Source organism: Gallus gallus, chromosome 2 (assembly GCF_016699485.2).
Source record: "Gallus gallus isolate bGalGal1 chromosome 2, bGalGal1.mat.broiler.GRCg7b, whole genome shotgun sequence".
NCBI lineage: Eukaryota > Metazoa > Chordata > Aves > Galliformes > Phasianidae > Gallus > Gallus gallus.
In genome coordinates, this window is record NC_052533.1 from 127,557,238 (window position 1) to 127,573,925 (window position 16,688).

Genomic DNA, 16,688 nt, shown 5'->3' on the forward strand with positions numbered 1-16,688 from the left:
CATAACAGATTTCTTTATTTTTTACCATTAAAGTACTAAATTTAATAAAAATACTTTGATTCTTGCACAGCATTGAAAGAAGTTTGAACATCTTGTAGCATAACTTCATTATTATTATAGAGAAATTTTGCAGTTTGGAAAGTAATGACTGATAGGAGTTTTGATCTTGTTGATGGAAGAAATATCATACAATCATAGAATGGCTTAGATTGGAGGGGAACTTAAAGATATCTAGTTCCAACCCCTCCCTTTCCCCCCGGGGACAGGATTACTACTCACCAGATTACACTGCGCAGGGCCCCATCCAGTCTGCCCTTAAACACCTCCAGAGATGGGGCATCCGCTACTTTTCTGGACGACCTTTTCCAGCACCTCACCACCCTCTGAGTAAAAATTCTTCCTGACATTTAATCTAAATCACCCCTCTTTTAGTTTAAAGCCATTCCCCCTTGTCCTCTTGCTATCAGACCATGTAAAAAGTCAGTCCCCCTCCTGGTTGTAAGCTCCCTTCCAGTACTTGAAGGCTGCAGTGAAGTGTCCCTGGAGCCTTCTCTTCTCCAAGCTAAACAGGCCCAAAAAGCTGAACAAACCTAAATGTCGGCAAAGATGATTTTGAATGGACTGGACTACTACAGAATGTGAAATGGGAAGAAAAACAAAAAACAAAGCAGAAAGTACAGAACTAAAGAAATTCTGGTGAGAATTCAAGTTAAAAAATGTTTCTGTAGGAATAATCTTTACTTCAGGGGAAACAAAATAAGTGATAATCAGAAGCACATATATATAAGAGTAGGCACCTTTATAAACTATTAAACTTACAAATATGATAGAAGCACAATTTCAAATGTGATACTTAAGTCTGGTCTTCAGATTTGCATTTATATAGTGTTGGCTTGATCTAATAGAAGTTGCAATTAAAATGATGTGACAGATTATAGGTACTGCTACTTAAAACTTATTATAGTTGTGCCTGCACTACTAATAATTTATAGAATGAGTATACTGTAGAATTACTTTTGCATAATGAGCTCTAATTAATTGACATTGAAGATGACTTCCAATATTATGTGACCTCTTTGTGGTCACAATGTTTTTTTCTTGTGACAAACTAAGATGGCAAGGAAAGTGGTGTTCTTGTGTCCATAATGAGATACCACAGTATTACATGTTGTGATATTTGTTGTTGGTCTGAATCCTCAGATGATGTATTATATTAAATCAAGCTTTTTTAAAAGCTGTGTATGTTTAGTGATTGTTTTTAAACCTAGAGATTATAGAAGCAACTCCCAGTTCTTAGTTGTGTAGATATTCAAGAGGAAGATACTCTTTGTAGTAAGCTATTTTCAGGAGAATTATGAAACAGTTGAATTGCAGACTGTATGTGGAGTGGCTGTTGTGACCCTTGCAATAAAGACTGTGTTTTTCTGCATGTCTAGTCTACTTCATACTTACAGAATAAAATCACTTGCAATAAGTTAATGATGAAGAAAATTGAACAGTTAAATAATACAGGTATTTATAATGGTGTCATCTGTTTCTAGGAGTTTTCTTCTGAGCTCTTAGAAGTGTCTTGCTGTATTCTGAGAGGGATTTTCAGCAAATGTTGCCATAATGTGATAAGCCATTTTTTAAGGACTACCAAGTGAAGGAAATAAGGTGGCAGACAATGTAAACTAGAATGTTATCTGGCTCTCTAATGGAGGACAGAAAACACGTTTTTACTGGAAGGCAGTAATCTGCAACTACAGCAGTGCTTTGACTATGAATTATGTAGGTTATACTATTATGTCTGCAGAGGTGGGCAGTTCCTTTGGGTAAAAATTCTATTTCTATTGTGCAGAAAAAACCTCGAAAAAGCACACTGTAGTTTACCAGTAATGCAAATGCATGGTAGCATAAAAAAGCAGATACAGTTAGGCAGAAAAAATTAGGAAAACAGGTTCTCAGGAAACTACTGCAAGCAAAAGAATTTTAAGATGAACATTAAGTAGTTTTGATTTTGTATTTGGAGGGGAATTAGAGAGGAATAAAGAAAGGAGAATGTTCTATTACTGTGCTATTAAACAGTATACAGTAAAAGCACTTCCTTAGTTTGTAATGTGAAAATCTGAGTGAAGTATATTATCAAAATTAAATATGGCACTGCAGATGTAACTACTTTGATCCCACTTTGAAGTATTATGGAAGCATAGGAAAACAGTCTTTGTTTTTTTACTGTTGTGCTTTTTTTCTCATGAATAAAAGTGCATATCGTACTGTACGTGATATGATAATTAAAAGCACAGATTCTGAGAAAGTGTCAGACTTCTGTGTATGACCGCAGTTTCAGCTTCTGAGTTTTTGGAGCTTTGGCTTATGCAAAGTACGAGCTCCTACATCTGCTTACCATCCTCCAAAGCATACTTTGGAACCAAGGCAGACATTCACTCAGAGAACGTAATCAGAGCTGCTTCCAGAAACACCTTTGTTTTAGCTGAAGATCATCTAAATAAGCATGGTCCCCAGCCTGAGCTTAGTTTCTTTCTGTTGAGATTACATCATAAGCCTGGTATGGATAAAGATCAAACAAATGTGTTTTATTTTTCACTTTTTTTTTTTTTTTACTTTTTCACCATCATCTTCAGACAATTTTTTGTTTTATTTTGAGAGCAACATATTAAACAAATCCAGATATTACACCTCCTTATACTTGTTTTTCCTGTCTTTTACACCCAAATTTGTTGCTGCACCTCATTCTTGATCTTTTCCTTCTTTTATGTCTGATCCCATTCAACCCTCTTCTTCTTTATGGGACATCTTTGTTCTCATCTTCTTCCTTTTCTCTTTTGCTTTGCCACTTTTTCTGATTAACCTTGTTTACAGTTCCATTTGATCTTTCTTGATTTGTGTTATAGCAAATTTAATTTGCCATTTATTGAGGGAAAGTTGAATTGAGAAGAACAGTAACGTATCTCAAAGCAATATAAATTGTACTGAAAAGTTGAATCTATTGTTAATATATTTTAATTGACCTCAAGATGATGCAGTATAACAGTCAGTTTTCAAACAGTGGTCTTTTAAAAATCTCCAGTTCTGTCTGAGAAGCAGAAAGGTGGGAAGAAATGGTGCAGAGCTATGTACTGCAATGAAACAGCTGGAACTAGGAATCCTTGTTGGCTATATTTGGTGGCTATTTGCTATATTAAAAATAAAATTAATACCTTTTTCTTCTGCACCTTATGATCTTCTCACACCTGTTCCCAATTCTTCTCTCAGCGAATAGCTTCTGTAGGAATCTTAGAATAGTTCATTTGGAAGGATCCTTCAATGACTATCTAGTTTGAAGCGATAAGGTCTTATCCCAAGCAGGAAGTAAGGTAGTTGTTTGTCCAGCAGTAGTGATACATACGGTGAGAGGAGTCCAACTGGAAGTGTCACCCTGAAAAACAGCAGATGTTATGGCCATCAACTCTTGTACTAGAGCAAGTTTGACTTCTCTGCTGAATTGAAGATATTTTTGGGGGGGAAGTCAAGAAATATTTGAGGTTTTTACTACTATCCATCTTCCAGAAGGTTCTGTCTTCAAGAAGATCCTTCTTGAAAAATACCTTGTACTGTCTCAACCTATTTGGTGTGAGGTCAGTGGATTTTACTCAAGCTACCTGGTGTCTTTTGATTTCAATTTATGTGGCAAAAAATTGTGCTCCAAATAAAGGTGACTGTCATACCGCACTGCTTGATAGATGGGTCTACTCAGCTTTCTGAATTTATATTCTCTGATATTTTGTCTATTGAAAGAATATAATGAATTCTGTTTCTCTCCTTATGTATGAGTGTTACTCCAAAAGTAATGCCTCCTGTTCTATGTGTTTTATGTTGACCCACAACATGCAAGGTGGATGGTCGTGGTATGGTGGCTAAAAGTTGAACCTTCCCACCAATATTCCATTCTTGTTGTGGTGTGACAGATGTCAGCAAAGGGGTAGTCTGTCAAAATGGCATCTGACATAGAAGGATGCGTGAAGCAAAGGGAGTGGAATTGAATTCCTCCATATGGAAAAAATTCATTGAATTATTAAAGTTGGAAAGATTACTAAGATCATCTAGTCCAGCCATCAACCCACGCCTGTGACCGCTCCAGACAGTGTCACTTAGTGCATTATCTACACTTTTCTTAAAAACCTCCAGGGCTGATGACTCCACAGCCTCCCTGGGCAACCTGTTCCAATACCTCACCACTCTTTCTGAGAAGAAATTTTTCCTAATATGCAACTTGAACCTCCCCTGGCACAGCTTATAGCCATTACACCCATTGACATTCACTGATGCTTGCTGAATGTTTATGGAGACCAGACAGTGGATGTGGGCATAGTTAAGCAATGTGTGGTGCGTTTCAGCATTGACAACGGCAGCAGTGGTTCACCTCCACTGGTGCAGATTTTTATGAGTACAGCATACAGTGTCTTGTTCATTGATGATGAAAATACATGGCTAATGGTGGTGACTGTTGAAAATTAGTGTTTTGTAGCTGAGAATTTGCTCAATTAGTGTTATTGTTTTCTCTGTATCTGTTGTAGTTTCTATGGAATTAAATAGGAGCCATTACTTTCAGAGTGGGTTACGTACATCAACATATCTCAGAAACCCAGATCTCAGATAAATTTTGTCATACAGCATTGCGCTCTTTTTTTAGATACTTAGATTTCTTACCAGTAAGAAAATCGCTAGTAGTCCATCCATCTGCAGCAGGCATCAATGACAGGAGGAGTTTAATTGGAAGAACCTGATTCTATTCTTTGCTTGGTGGGAAAGCAAATTTCAAAAGGGTGACTGACGTTAGGAATAAAATAAATATTTCTCAGACACCGTTGGATATCATGTGAATGTGGTGTGATTTGCTCTCCGTCCTTTTTTTTCCAGTTGAATGGTGATGAGTAGCAGTCATGCTTGCCAGGAGGGAACAAAATCTTCTCATTTCCTACCTGAGTATAACAAAGAAAAAGTAGTTCTTTGTTATGATTTGTTACAAATCAAACAATCAGGTACAGAGATAATGTTTTTTTTTTTTAAACCAGTTGCACTCTTTCATGCTTTCCAACACTTTTGAGGAGTGCTTGAAAGTGAGTATTTGCTGTTGTAAGTAGTAATGTACTATTGTATTTCCCTTGCAGTTAGTGCATTGTTGGGATTAAGTATCTGACTGGCAAATTTAGAACTGTAGGGTATACAGTGTAAAACACCTGCTATGTATCTATTTTACTTAATATTTTTTTCAAATTCTTTTAGTCCCACTTAGCTTCTAAAGAATAATACTTCTACATGTATTCAACAGCTTTACAAACACTGTGAAATTGTTGTAATGTATAGTTTGGAGGGGGAACTGTGCTATTCTAGACATACTCTTAGGAAATTGCATCTAAGAATACACTGCTTGCACCAGCAAATCCACATCACTTCAGAGATGTTAGGAATCCATAGATATTTGTCTTCTTTTTTTTAGACTGACTGAGCTTTAAAATAAACCTTTGAGGCACTGACGTAGCAGCATTTGCAGTTCTGTTGAAAGCTCACGATTGCATCTTGGTATAGCTCTCGTAGCTCCCGGTTTCACCAGTTAACTCTGTATTCCGTTCAGGGGACTTAGATTAGGTGACTGTGATCACCAAAGTGCTAAGCACTTGATCTTCTATCTTTCAAGAGAGCTTTTTATAAAACTTTCTTTGATGTGTATTTCTTGTCCAGGCTACTTTCCCAGTGGGATCGCTTTTATGCTGCTATCCATTCATATGTTGCTGTATTCCGTATGTTATCAATGAAACACAGCTTGCCAGCAGATTTGTGCTTATCACCAAGGTAGTACCTCTACCTTATTCAGTGTTAGGAAAACTACTTTATTAATTCATAAATTTTGCCTTCTGTAAATTTGCACAAAGACTCCTAAATATTACCTAAATATAGGAAGGCAAAATAAATAGCTGGAAAAGGAAGTGGTGTTTTATTTTTTGCTCATCTCATGCCCTCCCAATTCCTTTGCCGCTTCAATTTGTATATGATCTAAGTTTAAATATAAACTTTTAAGGGAATTTCTAATTATGCTAGTAAGATGCTGATGATGTGTTTGCTTCCTGGGCATTTACAGTATTTATAGAATCTTCTACCCTAAAGATCTGTGAGGCTTGAAGCTTTAATATGCCATCCTGAATATGTCTTTGGAACTTGAGTCCCCGTGTCATTTTTGAGAGTATTAGCTTTATGACATCACAAAAATATTGCAGAAGTCAGTTTGAAAATTGTACAAAGAATGCCAAAAAAACAAACAAACAAACAAAAAACCCTAAACAAACCCAACAAAAAAACTTGGTGGCAGAGTATTGAAAGGACCCTAGTGATGAGAGGAGACCGTGTTATGGTTTAGCAGCATGAACTACAGAGAAGATAAAACAAGGGATGCTCTGATACATCAATGTTCTCTGGATCAGTGAGCAGAACCATATTTGTGGTAGGCTCCTATGCTTCTTAGAGCAATGAATCTTGAATTTGATTATTGTAGGAGATAATAAGCTAAAAAATGAATTTGAGGTGTCTGGTGACTGGTTTTCCCAAGCTGAAGTGCTCTTTGAAGCCACGATGAAAGAGTGATACTGTCAGATGACTTCACAACGTGATTTGGTATGTTGTAATCAAAAAAGATCACATTTGCAATTTGTTCTTCCAGCTTTTTGAATTTTGGGAAGTAGTCCTTCAAGCATCTCATCTCTAAGGCTTGCTTACCTCCTTTTCTCTCCTGCAGTGTGACTTATAATTGCTGCCCAAAAGAATGATGACAAAAATTGAATAGACACAATAAGATAAATACAGCCTTCAGCTACTGTGTAATTTTTTGAAGAAACTCTGATTTTGCATTGTACTTCCTTTGAATTTTTTTTTATTAATGTGTTGTTAATCGTAGCGAATCAAAATCTTTCTAGCAATTCACTCTAAAGGAAAAAGATACCTCCCTTGGTTTCTGTAAAACCCATTTCAGTTTTCTTCTGCACTTCAGAATCATATTCTGTTTCACTGAAGTAGTACAGAGCTTTCTTTGCCTTAGTTCAGTAGAAGACAGCGCAATTGCAAATTATGATTCAGAACCATCATAAGGTTATGGATGCTTAAAGACCACTCTGGACAGAGCTTACCAGGTAGTCATCAAAAGTTGTTGACCATAGCATCAGGACACTTTTTTCTTTTCATAGATCATTTAAAGTGTTATTTATGGAAAGGAATGAAAATATCTTTTAACTTCTGTGATTCACTTTTTCTTTTAAAAATATTGAATATATATGTACCCTTTTGGCTAAATCCTTGCATTCAGGAGAGGAGTTCTTTTCATTCCTTGCATTTTTTTTGTCTTTACTTTCATTGATTTTTAAACTTATAAACCAGATGAGTGTAATACTAAGAAATTATCCCTTGTCAGGTTAGCTCTGTACATTGTCTGGTGCCCCCAGAAACCCTGAAAAACAACTTGACGTGCAAATGCTATTCAAGTCATTATTTTAACATTCTAAAAGCCACTGATCAAGGCTGATGTGGAATTTTGAGTGGAAGATGGAACTCTTAATAGAAATTATTCTCAAGACAGGAAGGCAAATCTACTGGTATCCAGGGCAACTGCATTGTGTATTGGAAGTGAAACTCTCTTGTCCAGCAAATTAAGGTGTAAGAAGTTCCAGCAGCCAAAACAAATTCCAATTAGAAAACACTTTTTTATGTTTATGATTGTCAGTGACTGAAACAACTTACTGAGACTGCAGGGTTTTTATTTATTTATTTATTTGCTGATAAATTCATGCTGCTGTTGAAGCACAAAAGACTAATCCTATGGACTTTATTTTGTAAGAATTGAGGCTGAATGATCACAGGGCTTCCCTCTTTTCCTTTTCATCCCGTGTTACTTGATGCTTCACAAATTATTTTGTTTGAAATGCTAGTTCACCCACATCTCTAACTGTAGCCAGATGATTTCTGAACTGTCCTCTTAATCAGACTGAGTCTATTTAACGCAGTTGACTCCTGCTAGATTTTGGTGCTAGGTGAAGTTGCATATTTTGCTGTTGTTTTTATATGTAATTTGCATCTTACTTTATTTTTTCTTTTTATGAGGCTTCTGTTGCATATTATCCTAGTTAGGATAATATAGTTAGGACTCTATTAGGATAATAATAGTTAGGATTTATCAATTATTCCTGTGTGTTGATTGAACAATGAAATGTTTCATCTATATGACAAGAATATGGTCCTGGAATAACAAATCGTAAGAGAAGTTTATAAACCATGTTGACTGTGACATGCTATAAAAGGTGAACTATCTTTCTTTTTCTTTACTAATTATTTTAAATACAAGATATTAAATTATGTTCAGGTAAACTCCATTAAATTGTCTATTTCAAGTTATCTAAAAAAGGAAAAGAAAGCAACAAAAAATCTGCTTTGTACTTTGCTATTTCATGTACTACTGAAAACGTTCTTTATGTTTTTAGGAAACTGTCAAAAACAGCTAATAATCATCTCTGTAAGTAATGAAAGTGCAACAGATTTTAATTTTAGACACTGGCAATAATGAATCTCCCTTTTAAAAATGGTGATTTCCATTTTTCATTGTTAGGTGTTTATATCTAGATAATTAACATAGATTTTGCTTTGAATAATTTCTTGTTGACAAAGGAAACTTCTTGATAGTTAAGGAAAAAAAGAATAGACCGTTGTCTCGGCAATGTTCTCTCAAGGTGTGCTTGAGATGTTCTGGGAAGGAGATAGCTTGGAATTGTATGTTTTCAAAGATTTCTGATATGATTTCATATTGTTTCCGCATTATGAAAGTTAAGGGGTTGGTGAATTGTCATGTAATAGAAGCCTTTTGACTCATGCAGTTGTATTTGTCATCGGGTTTGAACTTGCAATTGTTCTGTCATTGACCCCTTTGTTGTCAGAAAGGTAAAACAACTTTTCTAACTTTCTGTCCCTAGTATGTGCAGTCAACTTTGTTGGCCTTGGAATCTAAATTCATCAGATGAATTCCTCAAGCCTACTATGAGTTACCTGTATTTTATCCAGCTTTTCATGCTGCAACGTAAAGTGCAGTGCTACTATACTTAGTTCCATGACTGCTTCTTTGTTAAAAAAAAAAACAAAAACCAAAAAACAACAAAAACCTTACAGAGTACATAAAAACAACAGAGTTGTCCTTTAGATCATTCTCATCTGTGTTAAGGACTGTTTTAAGTTGTAGTACTCTGTTTCCCAACAAAAGTCATGTGACGTCAGCAGTGAGGTGCAATAAGAGCTCTCTTAGGATTACTTTAAATAGAATGGAAGACTTTGGGTATATAAGGTTGTGTGGCCTTGAATGTGATTTTTATTTGATATATGAGCTGTGACATAGCTATTGCATGACTGAGATGTGCCTGTAAGCGATGCAGTGTACAGATGGGGTTTCTCTGAAACAAAGCCAGCGACTAAATCTGAATGTGTTCGTTTAAACGGTAAAGAATACTTCATAAAAACATATGGAAACATTTCTATGTTTTTTCATTAAATAGATTTCTTGCTCCTTACGCACTTTTAATGATAGTTCATGCTAATGTGTCATTTACCTGAATCAAAGTTCCCTATGCATTTGTGTAGTTAGGTGGCATATTATGTTTTGAAGATTTTATTTAAAAATGCACAAAATGTACTTTTCTATCTTGTTATTCCAGTCTTTCAGGCTCTCAAAGGTAAAATATTCATGTATACAGAACCATTAAAAAAATCCTCACCCTCGCCATTATGCATTGCAGAATATACAATTTATGGTTTAGGAGGAATGTCAAATGATAGTAATAAGGCAGTTGCTCTGCGTGATTTGACTTACATAGTTTTTGAGGTCCATTGAAATGAAATATAGGATTATGTACAGTTAAGGAAGAAATTTATGCCAAATGTTTATGAAGAGTATCTCAGTCTTCAGAAGCATGGATGCTGAAAATGTGCAGGGATCATAGAGACCCACAGCTGAGCAGGGACTTCCTATGTGTTGCTATATAAATAGGTGCTAATGACAAGTGTGTGTGTGATATAATGGAATGGTGAGTAAAAATATGAATTTATAAACATATATTTAAAATATAGTCTTTATGAGACTGAAGATGATGTAAATGTCTAGTTTTTTGTAGTCTAAAAAGAAAATGGGTAACTAGAGAGTGCAAAGAAAATGTGTGAAGCTCATATGAGAATTGAAAAAAGTGGCTTTTTATTGAGACAAGAAAAAATTCATCTCTTTCTCCCTTGAATTGGAATAATCTTCCAAATCTATGTAATTTCAAAAGGAATAGTAATTTGGGTATAATCACTTTAACGCAAACTGAAATTACTCTGTACAAAGAAATTCTTGTCTCTTTCTTCATGTGCATTTTGTTCCTTTCCTAAAGCCTAACAAAGTTCTAAGAAAATTAAGAGTAACTTTGGGCATTGTAGTGGCTCTTCACAGGAAGTTATTATTTTCAGTAGGTGATAATTATTGCACTTCTTGTTGTCTCATGTAACTCACCACTGGGGCAGGTGACTGGGCTGAGTTACTCGATGCTGCAGATAGTTCTGCTGGATCATGTTATAGGAAGAAGTGACCTCTGGCTGCCTATCTTGCATGCTTGCTATATATATAAGTGAAATGATTTACATTACCAGCACTGGTTGAGATTTTTGGATTTGTTCTGGGAAGATGAAGAGCATATTCAAATGTTGTTTGTATAATTTTACAGAAGGCTCTACTACTGACGATAGTAGCTCTCTTTTTTCTTTCTGTTTGTTCAGGGGGACTTCATTCGCAATTCCCTTATCTTTGCAGTTGTCTTCTGCCTTTACTCAGCCCGTAGGGACTTGTTTTAGGTTGTCTTAAACTTCTACCTTATCTTTCTCTTTTTTAATGTTTGACAATCCATTCTTTTCTTTGTTGCTACCATTAAGAATCCAAAGCATCTGAACATATGTGATCTGTAACTACTCTTCCATGAACTATTGGAAGAAATGCACATTATTCATTTTATGGAAGAAACAGTATCAAAGTATATCCCCCCTTTTTTTTGGCACACGGATTGGTAATTTTTTTTTTAAATTTATTTGCAAGGATTTGAAGGGGGAGGAGTAAATCCTGAGTTTGTCAGTCCTTTGCATGTCTGTCTGCTTATTTCCATGATTCCAGATCCATAGTTAGGCTCAAATGCTTGAAAACAGACCATTCTTTAGTAATATGTTTATAGTAGCTTAGACCATTTTAAAAAAAATTATTTATTTTACTATGGTGGCAAATCTGTCATGAGTTTTGACACTTAAACCGAGGGAACTGATGTGGTGGTGCTATTCATAGCTGCTCGATGATTTAAAACAAATAATGCTTATCTTTGCAAAGAGGGATATCAAGTCCATTAGACAGAAACAAAGAAATGCTTTATGTTCTTTCTCTGTAATTATCATATCTTAATTATAGTGGATTCAAAGTTCTACTTGTTTCCCCTCAGTCCCATGACTAAAGTGTATTTGAGCCAGATTTTTTTTTCAACTGTGTTTCAGTCTTATCTCTGTATTCCTAATGGAAGGCTTTAAGGGTTCAAGGAATAAACACAAAATTTGAATCTAGTTCTTTTAAACGCAGTCTTTTTGAAACTTTTGGCACCTGTTTATTGTAGCATAAACTATTACAGAGTTTTACTGCCAGATTTTGATTGTGAGCATATTCATATGGACAAGAGGATTTTAAAACCTCAGTTGCATTGTCTTCCTTTTGTGATGTGGCTTCCTTTTATTTTCATAGAATCATGGAATAGCCTGGGTTGAAAAGGACCACAATGATCATCTGGTTTCAACCCCCCTGCTATGTGCAGGGTTGCCAATCACCGGACCAGGCTGCCCAGAGCCACATCCAGCCTGGCCTTGAATGCCTCCAGGGATGGGGCACTCACAACCTCCTTGGGCAACCTGTTCCAGTGTGTCACCACCCTCTGTGTGAAAAACTTCCTCCTAACTTCTAACCCATCTAACCTAAACCCCCTGTCTCAGTTTAAAACCGTTTCTCCTTGTATTATCACTATCCACACTTGTAGCTGGTGGGCTTGGTACCACACTGCAGGAATCTCAGACTCTTATTTTAATGCATCAGCTTCTTTTGTCTCTCACTTTCTGAAAGACACATGATCTTTCAGGTTAAAACTGTCTATAGTTGTGTGCTTAAAATAATCATCAATACTGATTGTTTACACTGGGTTTATGTAAATAGCACAGGATTATCTGTGCTTTGTGCACTAACGTTAGGAGTTGTTACTGCCTCAGTCTAAAGGATGTCAGAATTGATTGAATTCTACATTCTGCTCTGTTGTAAGGTATTTGTGGTATGGTGCAAAAATGCTTTGTACATTAGTTCTGAGAGGTAAAGCAGCTGAAATTTCTTGTAGTAATATCCCTCCACAGAAGATTTATGGAGAAGATTTCTGTAGTTGGTGTGTAGTCCCTCTAAATGAAAAATAAATTTCTGCAAAACAAAGCTTCTGTTTCCTTTGAATACCAGTGATATTGGGTTGATCTTTTCACGTATTATCACTGCTTAGTTGGTCTCCTGCGTTGGTCTTCATATATGCTGCCCTGAAAAATTCAGCTGTTGTTTTTTTTTAATAGACTTGCAGTTAAAATTAAAAGTATTAAAATACATCAAAATTGAAAGACTGTTTTGGAGATGTAAGATGAAAAATTAAATGTAGGAACCAAGAGAGTAGAAAGGCACATATGAAGCTTGTACTTGTAAAGGCGTCCTGTGGTCGTTAAGAGTTGTGAAGCAGGTTTCATCCAAGCTGTGTGCATATACTGTGCAAAGAAAACTGCTATTTGCATCCAGAACTTTTCTAAAAAAGCAACCATACCTGGCCTGTAGATAGTTCTCTATTAAAAAAATCTTTTACATGTGCTGCTATTGTATTAAGTATGAATGTATTCAGTTTGTGATTTGTTTTTCTGGACAGGGGGAGAGGATTGTTTGTTTTGTTCTGTTCTCTATGTAAATAGGTGAGATACAATCTCCTTGAAGTCTCCCAGTTTGCTATTTCCTTCTAATTAAATAAATGATTTCAGCGTTCTGAAGTGTTTGATATCTGTACAAAAACTCTCTGTACATCAGGCTGTATTTTATGTGGTTTCTCGGTAAAATAAGTAAATATGTGACCTCATCTCTTAATCAGCCAACTGTACCACTGATGACCCAGTACTTACCGGGTAATGCTGCTCCTGGGGAAGCTCAGGCAGTCCCCAGGGATGGCTGTGGCATGCTGCCGTAGGCAGTTCTTCGGGTGTAGAGCCAAATACCTTTTCCCCTTGGTTTCATTTCCACTTTCATTTCTTTTGGGACTTTCATTTCCTATGGAAGTTTAACCTTTCCATAGATTGCTTTAGCATTTGCATGGTCTACTATGGTGTGATCTTTGGGTGCAATAGGACCAAGAAAAAGTGTTCTCCTTTGTTTCGGTCTCCACTTTATATTTCCCTGTAATATGTCATGTGTTTTTATAGGTGTGCTTTTCTTTATACTGTTTTCAGAGCTGCAACACCAATGACATTTCTATTCTATATATATATAATACTTGTCATAACTTCTTTTGTCTTCAAACTACTCAGTTTATGCAATAGCAACATAATACTTTAGACTATTGAGAATCTTTGGGGCACATAACTGAGAACGATCAGCTTATATGCACTTGAAAAGCAGCTTAAATGAACTGGAAAGCTGTTGTGTTCCTTTTTTATATATAACAAATTAATTATCTGTGAGGAAGTTGTTGGAATAATTCTAAAAGCATAGGCTTCTAAAATTGGAAGCAGCCTCCATTTTTAACATTAACAACTGCCTTCGAGAAAATATAAAATCTGATAATCAACGAGATTGTTTTTGTTCTGTCATATGAAAACATCTGTCCTATTAAAACATTTTTGGCCCTATCCTACGGTGACAACAAACTTAGAAGAGGAAATGAAAAATATGCATTTCTTGTTTAAAAAAAAAAAAAGATATCTCTGATCTGTTCCTTTATTTTACAAATTGCATATATATCTATCCATACCAGTACGGACTTATTTTCTTTTTGAAAAGGCATTTGAATCATGTTATTGAAGTAGGATGTCTGTTATAATTCCACCAGCAGTGTTAAAAATCTTTTTTTTTTTTTTTTTTTTTTTTTTTAATTTGGGTTACTGTTATGGAATAAGTTGACTATCACAAATTGTATTAACATCTTGGCTCTGGAACAGGCTGCTCATGGAGATGGTTGAGTCACCGTCCGTAGATGCAATCAAGAAATCTTTAGATGATGTACTGAGGGACATGGTTTAGAGGGGAAATATTTCTGATAGGTGAACAGATGGACTGGATGATCTTGGAGGTCTTTTCTAACCTTGTTGATTCTATGGTTCTATTTTGTTTCCTTGATTTTTCTCATTAACTAGTTCATATCTTCTTATGATCTGTCTTTGATTTATTGTCTCCCGTTGCAATTATATTCTTTGGGTTGGCAAGATAATAACACATACCCTTTCACCTGTGAATGTATGGACGTCTGTATAGTTTCTCATGATCAGATGAAGCCTATTTAAAGTTGATAAGTTTAAACATAAGCTGTTATTTCGTATAGTTGTTCAAAATATTGCTTCTGTATAGTCCATGAGAAGGATATTAGCTACCTCTTTCTTCTGTGAATTAATTTGAAATGTCTTGATTATTAATTATGCAATCTGGTTGGTGTGTTGAAATGTTTTTTTCCTGTATTTAATGGCATTGTTTGAAGACTTGAGAGCTACATGTAAGTTTGTTGTGTAACCACTACAAGAAGTAGCTAATGTATTGAGGTGTAAAGGAGCTTGACATTAAGCATATTGATATATTTTTTACTGTATCCTATAATTGAACTTAAAGAGGAGTTCTCTCTTGCTTTACTGATTACATACAAGTTCTTCAAAGTGCAGATGTAATTTGGAAAGTTATATTCTTGTGTTTTTTTTATGCATTTGCTTGGTTATGACTTCTCTCAAAATTAGTTAATCCGTTAACATACACAAAGCTGCTGAATTTGATGTGGTAGTGCAATAAAAAGTCCTGAAAGATGATGCAAGGTAAAGCTTCCTGTAACATACCTCATTGAGTGATTTTCAGGAAGAATGTTACTTCTACTAACACATTACTGATTCTTCAGTGACTTCTCACAATTTATGCCCTTTATCCATGAGAGGTAATCATTCTTTACTGTGAGAGGTCTAATGGCTGTGCTTAGTTTGCTGTCGTGAGAACCACAGGCTGGCCTGTAGAAATAATTACAAGTGACAGTACCACTGGTACAGATGCAGTGATTTTAGTTTTGTTGCATAAGAAACTATTCTCTGAGTGGAGCTTAACATGAAAATTAGCTTGAATATGGACAACCGAAATACAGATGCTAGTGAAGAATTTGCTTGTCTTCAGAAGTCAGTGTACAGAGAAGCAATGTTCACTGTTTCCTAATTAGCATTCTCGCATGGAACTTTAGCTGTAACCTCCGCTATTCTACCATATTCGCGTTAGAGATGTACGTATGTATTAAATGTAGGCCTGAATTTTTGCTTGTGGGGAAAGAACCTGGTAGGAAGTGATATTCTATGATGTGTGTATGTTTCTTTGTGAGAAGTGAATGGAGACTATTGAGATCAAAGTCTGTCAGCAGGAGTAGTTAATGTGAAGTGTGTGGAAATGCATGGTAAAGAAAGTTCCATATTGATTTTTTAGGTTCTGTTTATGTATCTATTTTCAGAGAAAGACTTATTGCTTACATCTTCAGAATTTAGTGTTCTAGATGTGTGTCATCTTCCCACAACTGTACAGAATGCTTGTGTCTATATGACAGAATTAAGGCAAATGAAATAATAAACATCCTATAGTTATTTATTGTATTCCAGTTTTTCTACAGTAAAAGAGGCCTTTTTTTTTTTTTTTGAGTGTGACATGATAAATATTGAATTAATTTCCAAAGGAATGTCTGCTTTTCATTTTTAAGATGGTACTGTATTTAATGCCTTGTACACATGTGAAAGTGATTATGGAAATGAGGCGATGTGATCTGAGCTTCTCTGCCACTTTGGTGTGCAGCCTAACTTGTGTTAAAGACCATATTATTCATCACTTCTGCTAATAAGGACAGTTTGCTGTTAAGCACAATAATTACCTCATTTTTCTTAAGGACGACTTTGGTTTTAATACATGCAGAAATTACATTCTCAACAGTGGAAGTTACACTGAGAGCTCCTTTGTTCATTATTTTTGTTGCCTTTACATTTTTTTTTTTAATCTGGTAAAAATGATTCCTTTGAAAGCATTTTGGTCTCTTAATTGGAGAGATCCGTATCTTCATTCCCCTCATCAGTGGAGAAGAGCTCTGATTCTTTTATGAGTTGCTGTCCAAATACTTGAAAGATGTTTTTAAGGTGCAAACTGGAAAGTAGCTGGCGCAACCAGTATAAACTGTCATCTCTTGTGGTTTAGGCAGTAGAAGAACCATTGCTGTTTACCTTTTCTCTCTTTGTATGTAGTTGAAGCTCTTGCATGACTGGTCTCTCACCTTCTTGCTGCTGCTGACTCTCTGGTGAAACTGTGGTTTGATAATCCCTGGAGAGGAATCCTGGTGACT

The 16,688-nt window shown here is 35.6% G+C and overlaps 1 protein-coding gene and 1 long non-coding RNA gene across 7 annotated transcripts in view; one reads left to right on the forward strand and one right to left on the reverse strand.

Moving 5' to 3' along the window:
• VPS13B (vacuolar protein sorting 13 homolog B) overlaps positions 1-16,688 on the forward strand; it is a 411,590-nt gene that overhangs the window by 94,928 nt on the left and 299,974 nt on the right. The window lies entirely within an intron of this gene.
• On the reverse strand, positions 1,897-16,653 carry LOC121109660. The gene is made up of 3 exons (XR_006938585.1): positions 16,570-16,653; positions 4,690-4,961; positions 1,897-3,418 (listed from the first exon to the last, which is right to left on the reverse strand). It is a non-coding gene; the product is annotated as an uncharacterized LOC121109660 (long non-coding RNA).